Below are 24282 nucleotides of genomic sequence, written 5' to 3'. Positions count from 1 at the left end.
AAGCTGAGCCATCCTGCTACCTGTTGGCAGCTCAGCGGCTGCTCAGCTTGGGCTGGACTCGAACCGCTATTGCTCAGAGCTCAAACTCTTGAGCGAGCTCTTAACCAAGTGAGCCACTCAGCCGGCCCTTGGAGCAGCTCTTTAATATAGCCCCTCAGTATTGACATATGCAACGCATAGCTTTCGATACCAACTCATCCACAGAGTTGATGGGAATGCTTATGAAATCTCTCCTTGTGTTCTTTCTGACATGTATGTGTGCCTGGCCCTCCAACTAGACTGTTTCTCAGAGAGAGGGATGGGTCCTCTGCTCTTTCTATAGCCTCCTCTCTCCTTACCAGATTACTTAGAACAGGTTTGGGCACAGTGTAGGAAGATGTTCAATCATCAGCGTAAAGAGCCCCGGCAGGTGGTCAGGACACCTGAATTCTAGTCCCGTTTAGGGCAATGCCTTTTAGAAGACGCTGTCATGGTCTCTCACCCCATCCTGTTGTCTTCAAGGCTCTCTTCTACATGTAATCACCTGTGGCTTTTCCTCTGGTTCTGTCTGCAAGCAGGCTGGGCCCACTCAGCGACAACTGGGATGCAGGGTAGTTAATGCCTCCAGGAAACAGCTCTCGGTCAAGGATGGATGGGAAAGTATCCCAGCTTCCTTGCCCTTTGGGCAGGAGAACTCTAAAGTGTGTGCGCTGTTTGCCTGAGGTCCCTCAAGGGACTAAGCTCCAGGGATCCGCAGCAGTAATTCTCTTGAAAATGCACGTTTACTGGCTTCCTTCTCTTCCCCATCCCACATGCCCACTTCCCTGCTGACATTTCTGGGGAGAACCTCTCAAATAAGCCACTTACTCTCAAGTCCTTGTCTTGGGGTCTGTTCCTTGGGAAACCAAACTGAGATTCCCTCCCCTTTATTACTCCATTTCTCTATTCATTAAACCAGAGGCCTGGATAGCTGGTCTCTATGGTCTCTTCAGGCTTTAACATCCTACGCTTTCAACGAAATCAAGCAAATTTAAATATTAAACTACAGCTGACAATGGAAGTGGCTTCTTGTATCCTATCTTGGAGCCGTAGCTGAACTGTACCTCCATTAATGTGGAAGAAGGTGGGAGGCGCTGCCCAGGCCCCCCCAGGTTTCCCTTCAGAGGCCCTCTTATAACTCTTGCTGGGGGTGCTGTTGGCCTCTGCAAGGATGGCCTCAGCTGTAGAGATCCTGTTGCCCAAGGAGACCCACTTTCCCAAGGTAGCCAACTTTCAATGACTCGGTGTAAAGGCCCGGACATCTCGGCCGAAGTCAAGACAACTCTGAAGAGCAATTCTAGCTCCAGAGCTCCCATGGGGTTGAGCCAGGTTGTCGTTGGGCCTGTACACCACTCAGCTTTGCCTCCTGCCTCTTGCTTCCTTCCCAGCCTTTGAAGACGACTCCCTAATAAACATCCTGAGCGCTAAACTCCACCTCAGACTCTGCTTCCCAGGGAACCCAACCTGTAACAACTACATTGAAAATTTTGTTTATTATGTCATGAAAATTATAGACTCAGGGACTTTGCCTGTGGAAGCCGGGCTGTTCCTTTGAATGCTGTTAAGACCAGAAAGTGGTAGAGATGAGGGAAAGGGGCTAAGGTTTTAATAAAACAGGAATGAGGCAGATGTAAACTAGCTATGTATGAGGTGCAGTTTCGGTTTCTGAATAAAAACAAGAAATACATAAAAGGTCAGCATAGTCAGTGAAACTGAAAGCTGAGAACTCAGATGAGGCAGTCACAGAGGGTGAGGAAAAAGAGAAATCTCGCACAGAGAAGGAAACCAAGAATGGCTCTGCCAAGGAGGAGAAGCAGACTAAACACGCCAAACACATCCAGTCAAAAATCATAGGACAGAAACAATCCATCTGAAAGAGGATCCTTTGTTTCCAGGAACTACAGCCAATCCATAACAGGGATTATGCCATAGTATGACAAAGGCAAATGCCATCCTGGGAATTCCCACTAATTAAGCTCAGGATTGGGTCATGCTGCTGAAGAGGCCGGGGAGATTCCCATGATGCTCTCATTAGGCAAGGCCTTTACTGAGAACTCTCCCAATAACACTGAAAGATGGCTCTCCCACCCATAGGCAGACCCATCCCCTGCAGGGAAAGCCAGTGATGCTGCCCTGCCAGTGGTGGTGTCTGGTCATCTCCTCTGCTGGGCTGTGACCTCCTGGAGAGTAAGGGGTGCTAGGATAAGGAGGGTGAGTGGAATTCAAAATAAGGAGGTGAGGAAAGGGACCACTGAGACGGTGACATCTGAGCAAAGACCAAAAAGAAATGAGGAGTTAGTCCTGCGGTTTTCTGAAGGAAGGGTGGCTACCTAGAGAGAAATGAAAGTGACATGGGCAGGAACGATGCTAATGCCCAAGGAACAGCAGGGACAAACAACAAGGGTGCCAGTGGGGCTGAGAACGGAGGGGCACTCGAGGTCAGCGAGATGAGGGCCTTGTAAGGGCTGTGGCATCTACGTGGAGAAGATGGGAAGCCATGGGAATATAATTGGGTAGTGACATGATCTGATGTTTCTATTCCCCTTCTCTAGACTGATTTTTTTCCACAGCATTTCTCACCATCTGACAAATTATACATGTTATATATTTAGTGATTGCCTCAACCCATTGGAATATAAGGTCCACGAAGGCAGACAATTTTTGGCTGTCCTGTCCACTGCTATAAATTTCCCCCAAGGTCTGGCGCTTAGTAGATAATCAACTTTATTGATTGATTGAATGAATGAATGAATGAATCATCTTGAGAAAAACCTGAAAAATTCTTTTGCAAAGTAATATGAATCTGGACAAAGAGAAGAATGTTTCTCCTTCCTTGGAAGGTGTGTGCTTACATCAGCGTTGTGAAGCCTAAACAAGAAATACTTACGATACTTATGATCCACTTTTAGGCACCTAGGAGAGGCCCGAAACCAAATGTTTCTAATTTCTACAAACTATATGCCTTGATGCAGGGGAGAGCCACAGAAGCATCAGCAGTTTGGAAGGTTTACATTTATTAATTCACTCATTAAACACATATTGAGCAACAAGTTCTATGAGACACTCAATAATGAGGTTTAAAGTGAATAGGATTTCTCAGCTACTGCCTTTTTTGGTGCTATAAGCTGGCCATTCTGAAGGCAGGAGGGAAGAAGTGTGTGGTGGGGGAGCTTCTACAAACTTCTCCGGTTCCCTCTTTAGCACTATGGAGAATTTCCTTTGAAAATCGCTGACCTAGGTGACTCTCAGTGGTGCCTTCTGTGTGCAGCAGCGTTTGTCACACTCAGTCACTCCCTGTTCCTTGATATACTTTCCTCACTTGCCTTCCAGGACACCACCCTATCTTCGTTTGCCCCCTACCTAGTTGCCTAATTATTCTTGGTGTGCTTTGCTATTTCCTTCTTTCTCCCTGACCTCCTGAAGTTGAGTGCCAAACGATTCAATGCTTTGTCCTCTTCTCTATTTCAACTCATTCTGTGAGTGATCTCATTCAATCCCATGGCTTTAAATACCACCTCTATGATTTCAACATCCAGATCTCTCTCTCCTCACCTTCAGACTTGTATCCAACTTCTTACTCTGTGTATTGGTTTATTGGTTTTCTATGGCTGTTGCAACAAACTGCCACAAATTTAAGGGCTTAAGGTAACACAAAGTTATTACCTTATAGTCCTGTAGGTCAGATATGCATCTCCCTGAGCTAAAATCAGATGTTGGCAGGGCTGTGTTCCTTCCTTGAGACTCTAGAGGAGGATTCCTTTTTTTTTTTTTTTTTGCCATGTCCAGCTTCTAGAGGCCACCTACATTCCTTGGCCCATGGTCCCCTTCCTCTAACTTCAAAGCCAGCAACATTACATCTCTTTGACCATTCTGCTACAGTCACATCTCCCTCTGACCAGCACAGGAAAGGTTCTCCACTTTTAAGGACTCGAGTGATTAGGTTGGGTCCACCCAAATAATCCAAGATATTCTGTCCATCTCAAGATCCTTAACTTAATCACATTTACAAAGTCCTTCTTGCTATCTAACATACTCACAGGTTCTGGAGACTAGGATGTGAACATCTTTGGGGCCATTATTCTGCCTACCACACTCTGCATCTCCAAACAAATTTCTAACAGACATCTCATCCGTGGTATAGCCAAACTGAATTCTAATTTCCTCTCCACCCCAGATCTCCTTCACTCACAGCTTTCCACATCTGAGTTGACCATAACTTCATCTTTCCAGTTGTTCAGGCCCCAAACTATAGAATCATCTTTGATTCCTCTCTCTCATATCCTACAACTAAGTCACAAAGATATAGACTTTATCTTCAAAGTGTATATCTAGAACGTGACCATTTATCAACTCCACCACCACTGGTCTAAGCCACCACCATCTTGCGTCAGGGTTTCTGTTATCACTGCCTAATTGGTCTCCCAGCTTCTCCCCAACAGTCTATTTTCAGAGTGGCCAGCATGATCCTTTTAAAAATTAAGTCAAATTATATTGCTTTTCTGATCAAAATGCTGTGATGACTCTCCAGCTCACTTGAAATAAAAGCCAGACCTTTACGTGTCCACTCTCCCACCCTAGTTGCCTGTCGGGCCTCATGTCCTAACACTCAACCCCTTGCTCTCTCCACTCCAGCCACACTGGCTACGTGCTATCCCTCTAACACTCCAGGTGGACCTCACTTTAGGACGTGGTTCTCCTTGTTCTCTCTGCCTGGAATACTCTTCCTGATAGCCTCAGCTAACTTCCTCGCCCCCGTTTTAGACTTCTATCGCTGCCATGAGCAATCACTACAGACTCAGTGGCTTGAAACAACACCCATTAATTTCTCATAGTGCTGTAGGTCAGATGTCTAGTTATAGCATGGCTCAGCTAGTCTACAGCTTAGAGTCTCAAGAGGCCAAAATCAAGGTGTCAGCAGGGCTACATTCCTCTTTGGAGGCTCTGGGGATAAATCTGCTTTCAGGCTCACTCAGGTTGTTAGCTGGATTCAGTTTCTTGCAGCTACAGAAGTGAAGTCCTGTTTCCTTATTGGCTATCAGTCAGAGGTTGGTCTTTGCTCCACAAGGCTTCCCTCCTTCCTTCTCAGGCTTTCTACATGTCCCCCTGTCCCCCAGCACTAGTGGGATGAGTCTCTCCCACATTTTGAACCACTCCAACTTCAGCCACATCTGTCTGACTCACACCACTACTCTATTTTTAAGGGAACATTGACTAGATTGGATCACATAGATAATGCAAAATCATCTCCATATAGTAAGGTCTGTATTTTTTTTTTTAAGATTTTTATTGGGGAATAGGGGGGATGGGAACAGTGCTGGGGAATTGGGGGAAGGGGAACAGACAAGTTGCTGTCGTTTTGTTCCTCAGTCTAGTTGTGGAGGACGTTGCTTCACTGGCCCAAGTTGGCACCATCATTGCGCTCTTCCCAGGCGAGGCAGATCAGTCGTCGGCTTCTGGACAGCCACTCACGCTGGCTGCTGGCTACATACGGTATAGCCCATGGCAACCCACTGCCGCAGGGGCTGCAGTCTACGCCGTTGCCGGCGACTCACAGCAGCCCAGCTCCAGGTTGAGCTGTTGTTCAGCATCTTAGCTGTGGAGGGCAGTGTCACTGGCCCTCATATGTGGGATCCGAACTGGGGCCCTCTGGAGTCCCAAGCCAGTTCTTAACCATCGCGCCACTTGGACGGCCCAAGATCTGTAATTTCAAGATGGAAAGTCCCTTTGCCAGAGAACTTAACCTATTTACATTGTTGTCTGTCTTTCCCTGCTAGAAAACAACTCCATTACATCAAGGATCTTTGTTTTGTCCTCTGATAATCCAAAGACTACCTAGTAGGCACTCAGTGTATATTTCTTGAATGAATAAATAAACTTATGTTATCCAAGAACATCCTCTAACCCCAGTTCCACAGATTGCTTTCAGTGTCAACTGTTTGAAAACACTAATTAGAACAAAGATTCTTAATTGATGGTAAAGAATATGGGTAAATATCAAAAAAACTGATCTACATTGCCCCATAGCTAAGATCAACAGAATCTAACTTAGCTTAGTTCTCATTAATAAAGACGCACAGCAATTCTTGCTGAAGAAAAGTTTATTATTTCTACAAAATAAGACCACTATTTGTACGCAAGTAAGCAAGCAAAACAAATTGAGTTGCTGAGTTAATCTGGTCTCAAAATGCACAAAAAAAATAAATGGACTAAAATCATCATAGAAGCTTTTTTTAAAAAATCTCTACAAATGCTTGTGAGGTGAAAATGAAACATACTGGTTTCAGGAACTACCAGGAGGAAAGACTGAGACTTGTTGGGAAGTTTAAGACCTAAGATTGCTATCAGTCAGTTTGGGGTTGGAGAGAGAATGACAAAGCTATAAAGGGGAAAACATAAATCAAAGAATTTTGGAACCAAAGGCATTTTAGGAATCAAATCTAAGCTGTACAGAGGAGGAAGCTAAGGCCCAGAGAGGACAAGTGACTTGTCTAATCTCCCACAGCTAGTCAGTGATATGATACTATGGATATATATTATTACAAAATAAAGACAGTGAAAATTAAATTTCTGTAAGCATTTCAAAGGGTTGGATCCAGCACAGATGCTCACAGACAGGAAGACTGTCTACCAGCACTGGACTTGGCCCAACTCAGTCAAGACATCTCATTTGAGGTGGAGTGTTGCAGACCAGGCACAGTCCCTGAGGGGCATGGCATGACCGCAGACCTTGCAACCTCAGAGTGAGTCGAGGAGGGACCCTTAGGACATTACTGCACTGAAGACAGGCTTATGATGCAACACATCAAGAAATCAAAGGGCTTAGGGATAAAATGTAATGATGTCTGACTAAATCACCTATATGTCAATTGAGAAAAATAACTACTACCTGAGAATCTTGACAAAATCTGTAAGTATTTATAGATATGGACTTGTTGCCAGCAGAAAGGCAAAAATGAAGGAAAGCATATTTTAAGGGAAGAATAAATAAGACATATTTTGAATGGGGTTCTCACACAAACACAGAGACAGCAGGAACTGATGCGAAATAGTTTCTAAATTTACCACATCACAACCTTCTGCTTTCTGAATACCTACAACAGGATGCAAAAGAGCACAATAATCCAGATCTATATTTAAAACAAGAGACAAGAGCTTGTTTGTTTGGTATTTCTTAAGACAATCTTTCACTCACATTGAACACTCGGCATTCTGGAAAAAAAATGCAATTGGTTTATTAAGGCAGTACGCACAGAGTGATTTACTCAATGGGCGAGCATCACTGTTATGCAGAAGGATAAAATAAGTCTATTTTTGGAGTCACCAATCAACTTTCCTCACCATGGTTACCGACTGTGTTTCATAACTTTCCAGAATCACAGATGATTCAAAATGACCTTGGTAATAATTTAGACCAAATCTCATATTTTATACATGGGGGAAACTAAAGCTGAGAGAGGTAGGAAAGATTATCCGATGTCGCAGCCCTTCAATGACACATCACGACAGAACTCAAGTCTCCTCACTCCAAAGGAAAAATCATTATTACCCCAGGAAGAAAAGGTCCCCCTTAATTTCTCTCTGGGTTTTATTCATTTGTCAACTATGTGAAATTGTTCTGGCAGTGCAAATCTCCATATGCTTCTACATGTTTGGGAAAGACCTTTGAAAACTGCCTTTTTTATACTCATAACTTCAATATAACTTGAAAATATAGATGTGTTCAGTACTGGTTTGTATGTTTCTTGAGGTTTTAATGTGTTTTCTACTGGATGAGGAGGCCCATCTGAAGAAGAACAGGTAAACCATGTGCATGGTGCATGGTCTAAAGTTTGTTATCCCCGACCTTTAATATTCATACTTTTTGATCTCTTTAACTTTCTCCCATTTTCATGTAGATATGTATCATATGTATGTATGTATACACACATGCACATACATATGTATATCTGGAAAGATCTTATTAACCTGGATATTTGGTAGGGGTAGATCAGATTAAAAATTAAAGCGATAGAATTTTTCATGTCATATACTAAGTGGAATTTACTTTTAAAATGACCCTTATCCAGTAAGAACAGATTCTCAACACTTCACAGAGAAATCTTGTATTGATTCATCCAGCATTTATTATATGTGTCTGCCAGACACTGTGTTAAGAACTGGAATACCAAAAGATCGCAACCCTGCCCTCGCTGAGTTCATGGTCTAGTACAGACAGGGTATGAACAGAGACTTGTCATGGCATGGTAAATGCAATAATAGTGCCTGGATAATGGAACAATGGGGACAGACTGGAAGGAGATGACCAAATACCAATGGGGTGACAAGAGAATGGAAAGAGGAGAAAATTATCAACAGGGTTCCTTAAAGAAAAAACAAGGATTGGGACGGCCTGTTAGCTCAGTTGGTTAGAGCGCAGTGCTCATAACACCAATGTTGCTGGTTGGAGTCCCCACATGGGCCACTGAGATGTGCCCTCCACAACTAGATTGAAACAACTACTTGACTTGGAGCTGATGGGTCCTGGAGAAACACCCTGTTCCCTGCCACACCCCCAACTCTCCAAAAAAAAAAAAAAAGAAAAAGAAAAAGAAAAGACAAGGATTGTTCCAGGCAAAGAAATAAGGGATGCATCTTAGATGGAGGACCCAGCATGTGCAAAAGTGGAGACCAGACGTGGGATGGCTTAGTCAGGCAGCTGGCGGAATGCAAGGCTCCACCTCCTCCATGCTGTATCCCAGCAGCCAGTGCTAGGCAGTCTCACTTTACATCCATTATCACCTAGCTCAGGACACTTTCACTGCTGCCTGGCAATCATACTTCATGTCCCTTGTGCTACCTACTCCTCCACTCTCCTAAACCACTCTTTCATGCCTTTACCTTTCTTTCAAGCCTCCAATATTTCCTCCCCAGTCCTCAACCTCAGCTAAGAAAGGAATACACTGCGATCTAGGGAAGTGACTGGTGATGGAGTGGAGAAAAGGCAGGGCCAGATTAGAAGGTTCTACATGACACTCTGGAGATGTGGACTTGATCTGCAGGCAGATTTACCTCTGCCGGAGAGGACTCTGGCCGAGGGACTATAAGGGGCAAGGCTGGAGGGAGCGAGATCCAGTGAGGAAATTAATGTGAATGAGAATTAACTGAAGCCAGTGGCCATGAAGCAGACAAGATAATGTTAAGGAAATAAAATCAAAGGCCTATTTTGTGATTGAATGGTAGGGAGGTGGAGGAGAGGATTCCAATTTCTTAGCAGCACAATTATATTTCATTTTAATCTGCTGGTTTTAAAGCTTATTGTCTCCAAGAAATTATAATTAACATGATTTTAGTATAAATAAAATTGTATTATCTGCTTCTAGGATCATGCTTATCATAACAGCACAATAACATTTGAACGGAGCTAAGGCCTATGATTTTTGAGTAAACCTAATCCTCAATCTGCCATTAGCAATGAAACTCCTGTGAACAGCAACTGTCCCTTCATCAGGATAGTAAGTCACTCCATTTTTAGGACAAGTCAGGACCCAAAAATAAATGTATAGAAAATACTCTGAATTTTTCTAAATAATTGGCAAGTGAAAAATATAAATACTAGAATTCTGGCTATGCAGAAACTTTGCAAGAGCACATATGTATAGGTAAACATATACATAGGGATATTAAGAAGTAGACTCCTTACCAAAGACTTCTCTGGAGAAAATACAAAGTATCAAAGTTTATAATTTTCCTATAATCTCTTACTAAAAGGATATAGGAAGCAGAAGGATCCCCTGAATAAAGAGATATCAACTTTGTATTTGCTCATCACTTCAAATACCCTTCCTATTTCAGATGACATCTGGGTTTCAATGAAAAGGCCATTTTTTTCTTTAGATATGCCCCCTCTGATAACAACCTCCACCTCATCTCCAGGAATCCAGAAATCCAAGAGGAATCCCTTCTCCATGGACTGCATCCATAAAGCAGGTGTATCTGTATCATAACAGTTCTGTAAGGTGCTTCCCAGGTGGCTAAAAAATCCACATATGAACAGCTTTAGCCATGAGTCACAGTAAAAGTGTGCAGAGCTCACAACAGTAGTTCTCAATCCTATTTGCACATTAGTATCACTTAGGGAGTTAAAAAATACACACACTCACACACCCACCCACCATGTCTGGGCCCCACCCTAGATCAACTAAATCAGAATCACTAGGGATAGGTCCTAGAGGCCTCCAGGTGATTCTAAAGAGCAGCCAGGGTTGAGAACCATCAGCCAGAATCTTGCTTCTCTAAGTGTAGTCTACAGACCAGCAGCGTCTTCTGGGAGCTTATTAGAAATGCAGACTCTCAGGTCCCATCTGAGATCAAGTGCATTGGAATCTGCACTGTAATGCCATCCCCAGTGATTTGTGTGCACATTAAAGTGTGAGATGCACTGGCCTGGAAGAGTCTGACACTAAGCGGGTAAGCTCTAAATAAGACTTATTGATGAGATGAATCAATCCCTCACCTAAAGATCACACGTTGGCCCAGCTGTATAAATGTATTAGGGGTAAAGTAATCCCTCAGAAACCAGCCAGGACAGCTCCCTGTATACTAGGCAGAATGCTAGAGGTAAGTCCCATCACTGAACAGAGCAGAGCACTGGCGTGATGTGAAACAGGTACAAGGTCACTGACACATCCCATTCGCCAGAGCAGTTGAGCCTAGGGAGGCAGGAAATGGGACTGGGGAAAGGTACAAAGGCAACTTTAATTACGTCTGTAATTGCTGATATTTTTAAAAATTTAAAGTTAGGTAGATCTTTTTCTAATGTAGTTTTTCTGTAAGGTCTAAAATGTTTCCCTCACCCACACAACAAACATTTCTTCTTTTACTTATACAAAATCTCTTTAGTCAAAGGCCAAGACAACAAGACCTCTAACCTTGGGAAAGGATATACTTCTTCTATTCCTTCATCTCTTGCTTGCTAATCCCCTTTCTGAGAATCTCCTCACAGAAAACTAGGGAGCTATGAAAACTGTTGGAGATCTCAGGTGCAAAATGGAAATGCTGCTATTGGTGAATATTTGGCAGACCACGGCTAGAGGTGTCAGGGGAGATAAAAGAACTTGAGGGCAACCTGAAGGTGCAACTGATTTAGCCCCAAGAGGCAACATGGAAGGAAAAAGAAATAAAATGTTATTAAGTTCAAATGCACTTGAACTTGAGCTTTAAAATTACTCCATCAGAAATTCAAGAGAAGGTCTTCAATTGAAGTAGTTTTGGCAAAACAATAGGAAACAAATATTAGCTCTCTGTACAGCCATCCTATTCTCATTATTCACGGTCATCTAAATGACCTCTCTCACGTCTCTCCCTTTCTCTCACCCTGCTCTTTTGACCCGAAATAGACTTTATACCTTCAGAATTGAGAGACAGAGGAGATCTGACTTGAAACAGAAGCAGGTGAGAGAGGATAGGAAGAATACAAGAAACATTTAAGAAGCAGAAGCAAAGGTGTTTGAACTCCTTCGCTAGGAGTTAGCCCTAGTTATACATCAGAAGCAGCTGGGGTGGCTTTTAAAACATACTGATTCCCTGGGGCCCACCTAAAGCCTAGTAAGTCAGAATCTTGGGGTGGAGGGAGTCATTTAAACTTTTTCAAAGCTCCCTCAAATGACTCTGAGACAGAGTATGGCTGGAATCACAGCTGTGAGGGAGGAGTCTAACTTTAAAACGTTTCTTAACTTCTACTTTATGTATATTTTAAAGCTCTGGATCCACGTAAATCACTCCCTGATCCACTTATTAGTACTGCATTACTTTTTCCCCCTACTAATGTAATTTAATTTTTATCAACATTTTAAATTACAGTAAAATCTTGGATTGCGAGTAATGTGGTTTGCAACAAGCAAACATTTCTAATACATTTTAATGTGGTAAACGAGTGATGTCTTGCAATACAAGTAGTTTGTTTCCAGATGAATTATGCTCGCAAGCCAAGGTATCACAGTATTTAAAAACTCAAACAGTACTAGCAGGCTTAAAATGAAAACACCGCAGTAACCTGTGTCATCTCTCCACTTACCCCCAAATCCACTTCCCAAAGGCAAACTACTTTAAAAACATTTAACTATCTCTTTTGATATTTAATTGTATATTCCTAATATATATATATATATATATATACACACACACTGATATGTCTTGATTTATTACTTTTCAATTTTAACTTAGTAATTCATATAATTACTGATGTCCTATTATGCACTAGCTTATCCTCTTCCAGTCTCCTATGTCACCCTTTTTTCCCCAGCCTCTCATGTATGGTCAGGGTTGATATTTAGTCTGTATGTTTTAGCACCGTTGTACCAATTGTTATTAAAATTCTTCCACATCAGGTGGTAAGGAGATGCTCTCCAAGCTGACCTCAACCCTCCTAAAGACCTTCTCCTGCCCCCATTTCTCATAATCTTGCAGACAAAGGGCTAACATTTGATACCACAGGGAGCTTCCAGAGCACTCCCACTCTATAGCAGGTCTGTGTCCTAACTGGTCAGTGTCTGGGCTTCCACTTGTTAAACCTCTTTTGAATACTGTTCCGAGGTGTGGCCATGTGATTCAACTTTTGCCACTGAAATGCGAATGAAAGTGATGTGTGCCATCACATTACCGGCTTGGGCTTTAAACCTTTGCCTCTCATTGTTCTATCCCTTTCCTATGAGCTGGAATATAGACGTGCTGCCACCAGGTTTTAACCAAGCAGATCAGGGCAATGTCTTAGAGGTGGCAGAGCAGCAGGATGGAAGGAAATCTGGTCTCCTGAACAGCTGCAAGGAGCAGAGACATCAACTCACTTGAAATACTCACATCCTTGAATGGTCACAGGGGGTAAAAAATGAATTTCTTGGTTCTTTAAGTCAGAGTGGAGTCTCTATTATAGCAGCTTAGTCTCCCACTCTGGGATACTAGTGATTCCTATTATTAGGACCTATGTTAATGTTATTATCTGCTGAACCAATTTCACACTATGGGTCTTTTCCTGTGCTGCTATTTATTTTTCTGGAGTTTATGATTGCCCTTTTTTATTTACTAGGTTTTTTTTGAATCAATATGTCATCCCAAGTGCTTCACAGGAAATGGAAAGCCCCTCTGAAAAATACTTTACACTTGGTCAAATGTATCAGGTCATCTATCAGTTTTGTTTTTGTTTCATTTGGAAACTCCCGGGGTGGAGCTTCCCCACTTTCTGGTCTGGGCTGGCTTCTCTCTAGGCCTGCTGCACCACTTTCATCTTGAAACTTCTCTTCACTGTCATCCTAGAATTTGCCTTTGCTTTTCTTCTGTTTGACTCCCTGTTTCCAGAATCCCATATATTCTTCTTTCTTGGTTTATGCCCACTTAAGATATTCCAATTTTTCTTAGTATCTTGAAACTTTATAATGATATGTCTTACTCGTTGGTCATGTAAATCTTTTTTCATTCATTCTCCTATTTTGTGAAATGTTTTAATCTACAAATGTACGTACTCCAGTTATGGGAAAATTCTTGTATTACTTCTTCAGTCATTTCTTTACTTTTCTTTGTAGCTTCTTTCTGGAACTCTTATTAGTATAATATAATGCCTGCTGAACTGATCTTCTAATTCTGTTTCTTCTCTCCTTTTTCTCTTTTTGCTTTTATTTCTACTTTATCTTCTGGCTCTTCTAATAACTTTTATTTCCCCATCATACTTTTAATTTCCAAGATCTTTATCTTAGTCTCTGATTATGACTTTTTTATAGCCCCATCTTATTGCATTAATTACATGTGGGTTGGTTTTGATTATTTTCATTTTTCTTCTTCTCCTTGCACTTCTGTTTCCTCCATGATTTTTTTCTCATGTGTTCTGGTTTCTGCTTTTTTTTTTATTGAATGCTTTCTTTAAATGTCTCATATTCGCTGGCTATCTATTTGTATTTAAGAGCAAAGCACTAGAAAGCTGATTACAAGTTCCATGTTCCTGGAGTAGAGGAAGTTGGGTTGTTGACTAGTGGGTTCACTATAGGAAGAATGGGTAGTAAGTCCTTTTTTTCATGGCGGGGTCTCAAATGTCAGTATCTATAGAACTTTTCTCTAGAGTTGCTCATTTTACCCAAAGAAGAGTCCTTAATGCTCTGCCAGGGTTGGTAATTACCAGACTATCCTAGAATCGGGGTGGGTGAAAAGAGCACAGGTCCTTACTGTTTGGTATATGTGATTTCATTATATTCCTCTGTTTTCAGTTGAGCATTTCATCCTTCCCCTCTTTTTAAATCCAGAACCATTTATTTACTTCAATTTCTCCAGAGGCAAAAACGTACACCAGTCTCTGGCAGGCTTCATCTTGCCGTATGAGATGGAGGAGTGAAAACTAAGGATCTGGCTCCTTTTATAGACTTTCAATCAATCCCTAATTGTCAGCCCAATGCCCCCCTCCAAAGCCTCTAATTCCAGAGGTTTTAGGGGATTCTGGAGGATAAATTGGCTGTTTTTTCCCAGGATCTACTTCCAACCTCCTTTAAGGGCACTAACGTATCAACTTTCTCCACTAAGTCAGTTGGTATAGGTCTATTTGCATTTCATCTTCCAAAAATTGGTTGGTATCTCCCATCTGCTGTTGCCCCTTCTCAGGTTTACCATCACAATAGTGGTGGCTCGGGAGGGACTGGCAGTAAACACATGCTCAGCCCACCAAGTTCTCATCTAAAGCCCCAATAACTAAATCTTATAACATAGAAACTGTCCCCAAAGAGGAGCCTTTTCCATTTTTTAAACACTCTAATTTTTCTGTTTTTATATACATATTAAGATACTTTCCCACTTATTTTAATGTTTATCATCATTTTCTTTTTTAGTCATAAAAAAGAACTTATTCAAGAGAATCCTTTTCTGGATACCACAAAAGACTTTTGATTTATTGACTCATTAATTTAGTCCTAAAAGATGGTAGAATTTAGAACACAATATTATAATTAAACAAAGAAAATACAGATTTTTTCAAGCAATAAAGCTGTTTTCTTTGACGCCTTCTCGCCATTTTAAATCTAGCCTATGGTGGCCTGAACTGAAAGGTATTTGCCTCGATAATGGTCAGGTCATTTCTGGGAAGACCTCTGATTACTGCACCAAGTCATCATCAATACTGGAGTCTTAGCTGTTTTGCTTCTAAAGATCAGCAAAGTAGGGATGATCAGAATGTTTTAAAAAATTAAACATGAGGACTTTTCTCTCATCCCAAGGATCACAACTTTTCCATTCCCATCCAAAGGACAGAAATCTGAAGACTCGGCCTGAAGATTTTGATCTTTAAGCCTGAAAACCTAAGACTTGTGCTGAACACTAAACTCATGGTTATAGAAATAAGAAACTAGAGTCAAAATAAGAAAAAAATTAATATTACACCTTTGATCTAATTCCACTCAAAAGGAGCACATATTCTGGACTATCATTACTTATTATTGCCTCCTGCTACTACTCATGACTTCCCTGAAAGAAATCCAAGCATCAAACAAAGAAAAATGATTCCCAAGGGGGAAAAAGTTAAATCTGTTTTATTTCTTGAGCTGGATGGTAGTTACATGGATGTTCACTTTTTAGAATTAATTGAACTGTACATTTACATTTCAAAAGGTATATATGTGTTATATTTTACAATAAAAAGACTTTTAACAGTTAAAAAAGAAATAAATAAAAAGGCAGAAATTTCATTTGTCATGAAACACGGTGCTTTAATCTCACTTGGCCAGAATTATTAACACACTGACATGGCTAGCAGGAGAAAAGTCATCATGATTTACCTTATGTGCCTACACCAGAGTCCCACCAAATTCCAGCAGTCATCTTAGTTATTTTATTTGAAACCCTTTATTAAAATAAAAGTCTTAAACTTCATAGTTTACCTTGCATCCCTTATGGTAATATTGATACCTTTGCACACATTATTTATTGGCAAAGACCTTTCATATCAAATGCATGGGAAACAGAACAGGTACTATTTTCTCCCATGCTGCAGATGAGGAAACTGAAGCACTTAATCATTAATTGGTAAGATCACTAAGAGTAACAGAATCAGGACTAATTCCAAGTGTCATATATTGCAATTAAGGGCTCTTTAAATATTTTATGAGGAGAAAGAGCTTTGCACTCTTCCAAAGTTATGAATTAAAAAATACGGTATCAAAGCTAGTGGTCTCTGCTATGACATCTATGAGTTGCTTGAGGCTCCCAGAAGGAAGGAAAGAAGACAATGGGTACTGCCATGAAATTGATTCACTAAGGACCTATGTTCAAACCATTCTGAGTCATTACACTCACGTCTAGTTAACATAAAAATGTACTTGTTGCTTCAGAAGTTAGTGTAACTCAAATGCAAACAAAGTTATGAGTGTTCAATAACCATATGTTCAAGGGGACCAAATGCCTCTTTCCCACTCACTAAGTTCCCAAAGGAGGGATGTTCCCATTCCACTCCTGTCTTCTTGCTCTACACCATATTCTTCCCATAGAGGTGGAGCAATTCAGGTGGTTGGAGTGTGACAGCCATGGCTGTTTCTCAGTTCTCAGATGGTTTTTCTATCAAAGATATCAGGCACGAGAGATTTGGCCTCTTTCTCTCTACCTGGAAGTGAAAGGCAGAAGCCTGGTCTTTCTGCTCCACAGCCTTAAATGTTCCACCCAGTAGGTTGTTCTAAAGCAGCGGTTCTCAACCTTCCTAATGCCGCGACCCCTTAATACAGTTCCTCGTGTTGTGGTGACCCCCAAACATAAAATTATTTTCGTTGCTACTCTATAACTGTAATTTTGCTACTGTTATGAATCGTAATGTAAATATTTTTGTTTTCCGATGGTCTTAGGCGACCCCTGTGAAAGGGTCCTTCGACCCCCAAAGGGGTCACGACCCACAGGTTGAGAACCGCTGTTAAAGTGTAGACTAAGGGATAGAGGTTGCACAGGACTATTTTGGGCTTCACACTAAACTATGTCTTCCCATCTAGCCTTTATTGATAATGAAATTAGTGTTTTGCCTATCTGCTGATTCTCATCATCTTTAATTGATGGAGAAGAACTGGTGCTTTTCGAAGTTCCTTCTCGATGCCATCACCGGCTTTTCGGTTAGAAGTCAGAACACATGGCCTGGGCTCCACAGGTCCCTGCAGCGGATTTCTGTGCCCACCACTCCTAGGGTGCTAAAAGCAGTGGGCAAGCTGTATGGTGAGGAACCTTTCGAAGATTTTGTTCAGTGGGTACTCTAATTGCTTCTTCTGCCTTGGAAGGCAATGCTGACCTGAGGTTTAGGGATTCTTGTTCTTTCCAGAGCCAGCTCAGCCACATGTCTGTGATCTGGGTGCAGGGCAATCTTTCTAGAAAGTCGTTGAAAGACTTTAGCTTCCTCATCTTTTAAATGGAGGAATAACGTCCCTATCGTTAAGGTACTTTCTAACTCTATGGACTAAAAGCTTAGAAAAGCTTTAATAAATACATTCCGGAAGTTTTTAAACAGACATTGACATTGATAGATAATCATTTCAACACTTTGGCCTCATAGTTCCTGAAGATCAATGACCTTCTGTCTCATGCCTGTGTCACTTCACCAACCTTATTAAGTTCAGCCACACTTTGAATTTACGTCATCACTCATAACTGATCCCTCCATGATGGTAAGATACTGCCCAAGTTCTTCATACCCTCTGCACTAGCCCAGAACCACCCCTCCACCTTCCCATTTCTCTCTTTCCTTTGTTCTTGCCGACCAGCCACTACAGTGCTAATCTCACATCTCCCGCTCATTCTCCCAGCTCCTCAATACTCCAGTTTCACTTGCCTTCCTACTTAACTGAGAACCCATATGGAGTTGGCAGTTTCCAGGATACTCACACAATCTCCACTTCCAACTTTCTGAGCATTGCTGGAGAAAGTCATAAATACAGAGAAGATCCATTCTATCACCAGGCTAAGGCTAAGGTCTTTCAACATCTTGTCGGGCCCTCATTCCGTTTGGCTCCTTGTCACACTCAGATCCACAGCTATTCCAAACCCAACCCACTCTCCTCCCCACCCCCAACCCCCCACCCCCGACTTTCCCCCTCACTCCCAACTTACTTTCAGCCAATCAACTGGCCTCCTATTATTCTTTTTTTCCCCAACAGAAGGGAAACAACTCATTTCATATGCAGCCAGCCTCCCTCCCCACTTCCAACTTTCCTCTCTAAATCTCAGTTTCTTTTTGCCTTCATTTAACCTCTTTTCCCCTCCACATCACATCTGTTTTCCCATGAATAACTATACCTGTGTGGTGACCAGGGTTGTCAAATATTTCATCATTCAAAAATGGGCTTTTTTTTTTTAAAAAAAAGGGCACTATTTGTCCAACTATCTGTTCAAATATTATCTCATAATTAAACTTGGATAACAGGTGTGAACCGAGGCTGTCCTGGGCAATCCGGATGTATGGTCACCCTATCTTGCACCTATCCCTCCTACTTGTGGAGGGCCTGGTACATTAATTACCCTCCCACTTCCTCTCTTGATATTCAGTTCCTTCCTCTCCTCTGACAGCCACAGCATTCTTGGGCCTTTTTTATGGTTTTGTTTTTCAGAAAGTTTCACTGGCACTCTCATTGGCTCAAGTCATTGTCCTCTCAGATTTTCACAGTCCAATCACAGCTTACACTTACTCTCCCCATTTCCTGCCCATTCAAACACGCCTCAGGTACCTGGCTGACTTCTGCCTCTGCGGCCCAACTGACCCTGATCCTCAAAGGTGATTGACAAGTCTCATTGACAAATCTAATGACATTTCCCCAGTCTTCACTCAGGGCTCCTCTGCCCTATCAGCCTCCTCCAAATTCTCCTTTCTCACCTTTTTTAAATCCAATCTTTTCCTTGTTCTCCTTCTGCTTCTTTCTTCTCAGCATCCTATCAGCCTCTGTCTTTCCCTCCAAGCATGCAAATACTGGTTTGTCCGAGGCCCTACCCTGGCCTTTAATTCTTCTCCCCTACACTCTGAACCCTTCTTGCCATCTGCCTTCATAAGGATGCCCCTACGTCTTCCTCTATTTTTAATGGTTCTCATCCATCTGGATGGCCCATAGGCACAAAAATGTTCACTTATCCAAATCCAAACTTGTAATCACTTCCATTAATGACACAGATATTTGCTGACTGCACTCTGCTTGCAGGCGCCTTTACTACTGGCCCTTTCTGGCTATTTCAGCTCCTGCCATTACTACCCAAAGCCACTCAGCTTCAGTGTTGGACTTCTCCTGCAACATCCTCATCCAATCAGTCAACAAGCCCTGGTGCGTTTACTTCTACGGTGTCCGGTGTCCGGCACGACCCACCTGCCCCCACCCTAATTTAGGTTCCCATCGCTTCTCTTCTGGAGGCTATTTTAATATCTTCCTAACTGGGACTACCCATGGTTCCCCCAACATAGATTCATCTTCTTAAAGCACAGCTTTAATTGCATCATTTCCTCACTTAAAATATATTTAATGGTTATTTACTGACTACTAAACGGATTTTTTAGCTCAGCATTCAAGATACTCACAATATTGTCCTAACCTTGCCATGCAGCTTTGTATCCCACTATCCCGCCTCTAGGTTCCTCCTCCTCCAGGTAAACACATTGCCCTCCATTCCTGGATATGCTTATTTAGCCCTTCCTTCAAGTCTTAGTATAGGTGGGCCCCACATCTCTGCTGGTTGAAGTCCTACCAATTCTTTTAAGGCTCTGCTCAAATCATTAACGAAGTCTTCCCCAATTTTTCCTTCTCTGAAATCAAAAAGCATTTTCTTTATACCTCTCTAACAGTTCTTCTGTGTAATATAGCCTTTGGTTATCTATCATAGACTACCTACATGACTCTAAAGCCTCTCAAAGGAAGGATGTCTATGTCTGATTAATTCGTGTACTCCTTAAACTGCCTTGTATATATAGTAAGCTGAGAAGTTGAAACATTCAAGTTAACTTTGTATCCATTATACAGCATATAAAATCACGATAATGTACTTAACATCATCAACATTAATTATATTAAATTCTTAGGAAGGCCTAGAAACTAGCCATTTTTGTAATTCCTCTTGTTAGATCAATACAAGTCATTTTATTTAAACTAAAATTGTAGGAGAATTGTGCATTCTTTATCGGTCCCTTAAACTACAGAGATGGACAAAATCTTAGAGATCATTTAATTCCCTGTCCCATCCCAACCACCAATTCTCCAGTTGAGAAAACCGAAACTTGGAGAGATTTAAGCTGTTCCCATGGTCACATAAATCAGAAGTCATAGTTATAGCTGTTACCATTTATTAAGGGCCTAACGTACACCAGGCACATTACATATGTTATCCCAGTCTCACAAACAATCTTTCAGGGTAAGCGGTATTCCCCTCACTTTAGAAACGAGAGAACGCTCAAAAAAGTTAGGTAACTTGCTATCGAGAGCCAGCCCTGTTTGTCAGGGGCAGAGCTCAACTTCAGCCCCAAGGCTATCTGGCTGTAAAGTCTAGACTTTTCTAATTGGACGCTGCGACAGAGACAAACCTACCAGGTGTCTTTCCTACTGTTTCTCCAGTGAATAATTATGCTAGCTAGCACACATACACTTATACGTTGTAAGTCATTTTATTTGAAATCCTGGAGGCATGAAAACTAAACAGTAGCTTCATTACTAAAGTTTTAAGGTTAATTACTGCCAAATTTCTGAGTCTCTTGTCAGAAAGCTTCTTCAATCTGGAAAAGAGGTATGCTTCCCTGCATTTTCAATTCTTATTTTCAGTTTCAATACATTTGCCCAACCACATTCAACGAGGATTTGTTGAGCCTCTAGATATCCACGGCACAGGGCAGGGTATAAGGTTGAATAAGATAACAGTTTTACTCTCTGAGAGTTCAGAAGCAAGAGGCAGACAATCAACTCATGGTAGGAGCCACTCGTCCCTCACCTATGGGAGCTCTAGCTAATCCAGGGACTTCCAACAAGAAGTCAGGACCCTTGTTTCTCATCCCTGCCCTGCCTGCCCTGCATCTCGGGCAAGTCATCCCACTGTGCCTTAGCTGTCTCAGTAAAGGGATTGGTAGAAAGGAATGAACTATGCCAAGAAATTTCAAGGTCCTTTTTAGCTTTAACCCTCCGTCGGGCGCAACTGATCTCAGATTCATTGCACACAAATTTTCAAATATCTAACAGTTTACTTAAGTATCGTGACTCACTGCTTCCATATCTTTCCCCTCTACGGTAACCTATTGCCAGTCGTGTTTGTGACTTAGTACAGTAAAGATGTATTTCATAGCGGCATCTTTGTATGCAATGAATCTGTGAGATCAGTTGCGCTTGATGGAGGGTTAAAGTTCTATTATCTCTGAGCTCACTCATGAGATTATACTCCTGAAAGTGATCACAGCTCCTGTTATGGAAAGGAAACTGCTGGATGCCCACTCTTCATCAGTCACTTTGGAGGTACTGAGTTCTAAATACACTGCTATAAGATTAAAGGTGGCTACTATGTCTCCAAAGTTTTTTATAATAATACAAAGTTTACTAAAGTTTACCCTCTAAAGAGGAAGTAGTAAAGCACTACATTCAAATAGTTCTTTCATTATATCATTGGCTTATTAGTATAGCTGTAATTCTTTACAATGCATTTTATGTGTTCAAAATATATTTTAAGTAACTTCTATCTACTGTTCTGTGGAGTTATCGACATTATCAACAACAAAGTAGAGTTACGGCCTCTGCAGAGATGTAAATCTTGTATTCATTTAGATAAATTAATACTTCATACTAAATGCTACCTACTATGGATCTTCCCAAACTGCAGCTAAATTTGAGGTTGGCATACAGTCAGTAGGGAGAGAAGACTATAGAAATATCAGTATTTTAAATATGAGTGGAAACATATATTGTAATATGTGGGAAACTGACTTTGCTGATTCCATTTCAATATCCTACACTTTGTTTCAACTAACACAGATAATATTTTTAATCATCCATTGACTTATACAGTAACACACTTTTTCTTGACAAAACTCCACATTATCTTTCTTCATACTCAGCATCTTAGGACATGATGTTCAAACCCATCTTGTGCTGTAAGTTAACAGCACAGAGGAAGTCAATCAATCAAAAACAAATCAGAAGAAAAAAATTAGAACTGTACCATCTTAGTGCCTTGCCAACAAAAGGCACTGAATTTCAACTGTCAAAGATATTCCAACCAAGAAATCAGGAAAAGGGAATTTATTCATTCACTAGTCGACAAACACTGAATGCCTAACATATGTCAGGCATAGTTCTAGGTGCTAAAGTTATAGCAGTGAACAAAACAGGAAAAAATCCCTGCCAGAGTGGAGCTTGCATTCTAGTGCAAAGAGACAGGACTTACAGGATGCCTAAATAAAATCATTTCAGAGAGTGATGAAATGCTTTGAAGAAAATGAAATAGGGCTAGGAGGTGGTTCTTGGAGGGGTGAAAAGCTACTTGCAGAGCAGAGTTCTAAGTGATGAGAGAACTTTACTCTTAATCTTTCTAGTGTGGGATGGCATGGGAAAGAGTGAACTTAGTCTTTCAGGGTGGTCACAGTGGGCAAAAGTTCTGTACTAATGGCAAACTAAGTTCCTATTAGGATTTGGCTTAAAGGAAAAAAACTCAAAAAACCTAAATCTTTTAGTAGGATTCCTCTACCTAGGAGCCACTTATTTTTCTTTTAAGATCCACTACTTTTTACGTTTTTGCTAATGACTTTAGAGGTACTTAAGTAGAGGCAATTACTAGAAGGATTTTTTTCTGAGCCCAAACCTCACTTGACACTATCCAAATTCTGAATGAGACAGGACCCAGTCCTGCAGCGAATCAGCGCTCCTCCACCGACTCATTAATGCAGCCAGGTGGAATATTGTAACCCTTCCAAGAACGTGAAACAAGCTTCGGGGAATCTGGGGAGCCTGACACCCCCAAACTTCCCCGCCCCCAGTCGTGGAAGGGGCGAAAAAATAAACCGCCACCCTTTTGCATGAACTCTTCCCCGCCCCTCTAGGCGTCATCGCTGCAGAAGGGCCGCTGTCCCTGGGTCAGAGGCAAGCGGCGAGTACGCGCGCATGTGTACCCCGCGTGAATCATCGGTGCCGGGTCCGCGGGACGATGATTCATTCACCGCTCTGGAGCTCACGGCCACACGTTCCCGGCGTACTATGACGGCCGCACACGCAGCTTCCTTAATATCAAACAAATGTTTCAAAGTACAAACGCCTGCAGCCAGAAACATGTAGACCCAGGCCAGGCGGCAGAGAGGAAAGGCACGTTTCGGCCACTGCCCGAGTGTTGCTGGGTCCAGCAGGGGAGCGGTGGGCACGTCCGTGTGCCCCTCCGGATCCCACCCCCACCGCAGCCCCGCAAGCGCCCGGGCTGCGCCCGCAGGGGGCGCGGAGGGCGCACAGGTGGGTCCCCGCCCAGCCCTGCCTCCCGCCCCTACCGCCCCTCGCGGCAGGCCGACGCTCCCTCGCCAACGCGCCTCCCGCGAGCCCCTTTCCTCTCCGTGACATCTTATATAATAACCCGAGCGAATCAAAACGGAAGCGACGCGCGCTGCCGGGGCCTGTCCCCCCGTCGGGACCAGATGCTCGCGCCCCAGCCCACGGCCCCCCGAACTAGGCGCCGGGGCGCGCGGCTCCCGGGCGTGGGGGGGAAGGGCCCGAGCGCCGACTCGGCTCGTCCCTCCTCGGAGAAGGCGCTGCCGTGGCCGGTCCCCGTCAGGAAGCCGCGAGCGTCACCAACTGCGTCAGCTTCTTCAAACACATTTCATGGTCTCGCTCCAGCCAGAGAGCCGGCAGCTCCCGTGGCGGGGCCGCGGCCAAGGCTGGAGGGAGCCCCTCCGGGGAGGAGCAAGTTCCTCGGGGCCCTCCCTCGCCCGCACCGCGCCCGGAGCCGCCCGCCCAACCGCGCAGCCCGCCCGCCGGCCCCAATGTCAGGTTGGGCAACTTGTGACCCCCGGGCGCCGGGCCCGTCCCCTCCCGCCCACGAGGCTTGCTCGGCGCCCGGGGCCTCCCCCGGCCCGGCGGAAAACAGCGACGCCAGAAACTTCCCGGGGCCGCGCCGGGCGGGGAAGCCGCCCGGGTCCCCGCGCATCGCCCTTACCTTGCTCTCGAGAGGCCAGGATCCTGGCGGGCGGCGCGGGGCGCGTGGTGCGCGAGCGCGCGCGCGCGTGGGGCGGTAGGTGAGGGAGCCCGCGCCGGCGGGGGCGGGGCGGGGCGGCGAGGGTGCGAGTGGCGCGGGGCGGGG

At 43.1% G+C, this 24282-nt stretch overlaps 1 protein-coding gene across 12 annotated transcripts in view; it reads right to left on the bottom strand.

Moving 5' to 3' along the window:
- PCGF5 (polycomb group ring finger 5) overlaps positions 1-24230 on the bottom strand; it is a 111845-nt gene extending 87615 nt beyond the window's left edge. For 8 of the 12 annotated variants that reach the window (XM_019639064.1, XM_019639068.1, XM_019639073.1 and 5 more), the window contains exon 1: positions 24139-24226. The gene's annotated coding sequence lies outside the window, so the exon portion shown is untranslated. Of the gene's footprint in view, positions 1-24138 lie in introns of all 12 variants that reach the window. The other 4 variants (XM_019639066.1, XM_019639070.1, XM_019639075.1 and 1 more) reach the window with 3 other exon arrangements.
- Between the last annotated feature and the right edge of the window lie 52 nt (positions 24231-24282).

Source organism: Hipposideros armiger, unplaced genomic scaffold (assembly GCF_001890085.2).
Source record: "Hipposideros armiger isolate ML-2016 unplaced genomic scaffold, ASM189008v1 scaffold_42, whole genome shotgun sequence".
Lineage (NCBI taxonomy): Eukaryota > Metazoa > Chordata > Mammalia > Chiroptera > Hipposideridae > Hipposideros > Hipposideros armiger.
The sequence above is the reverse complement of the archived record's forward strand: the minus strand, read 5'-3'. Positions and strand labels throughout refer to the sequence as shown.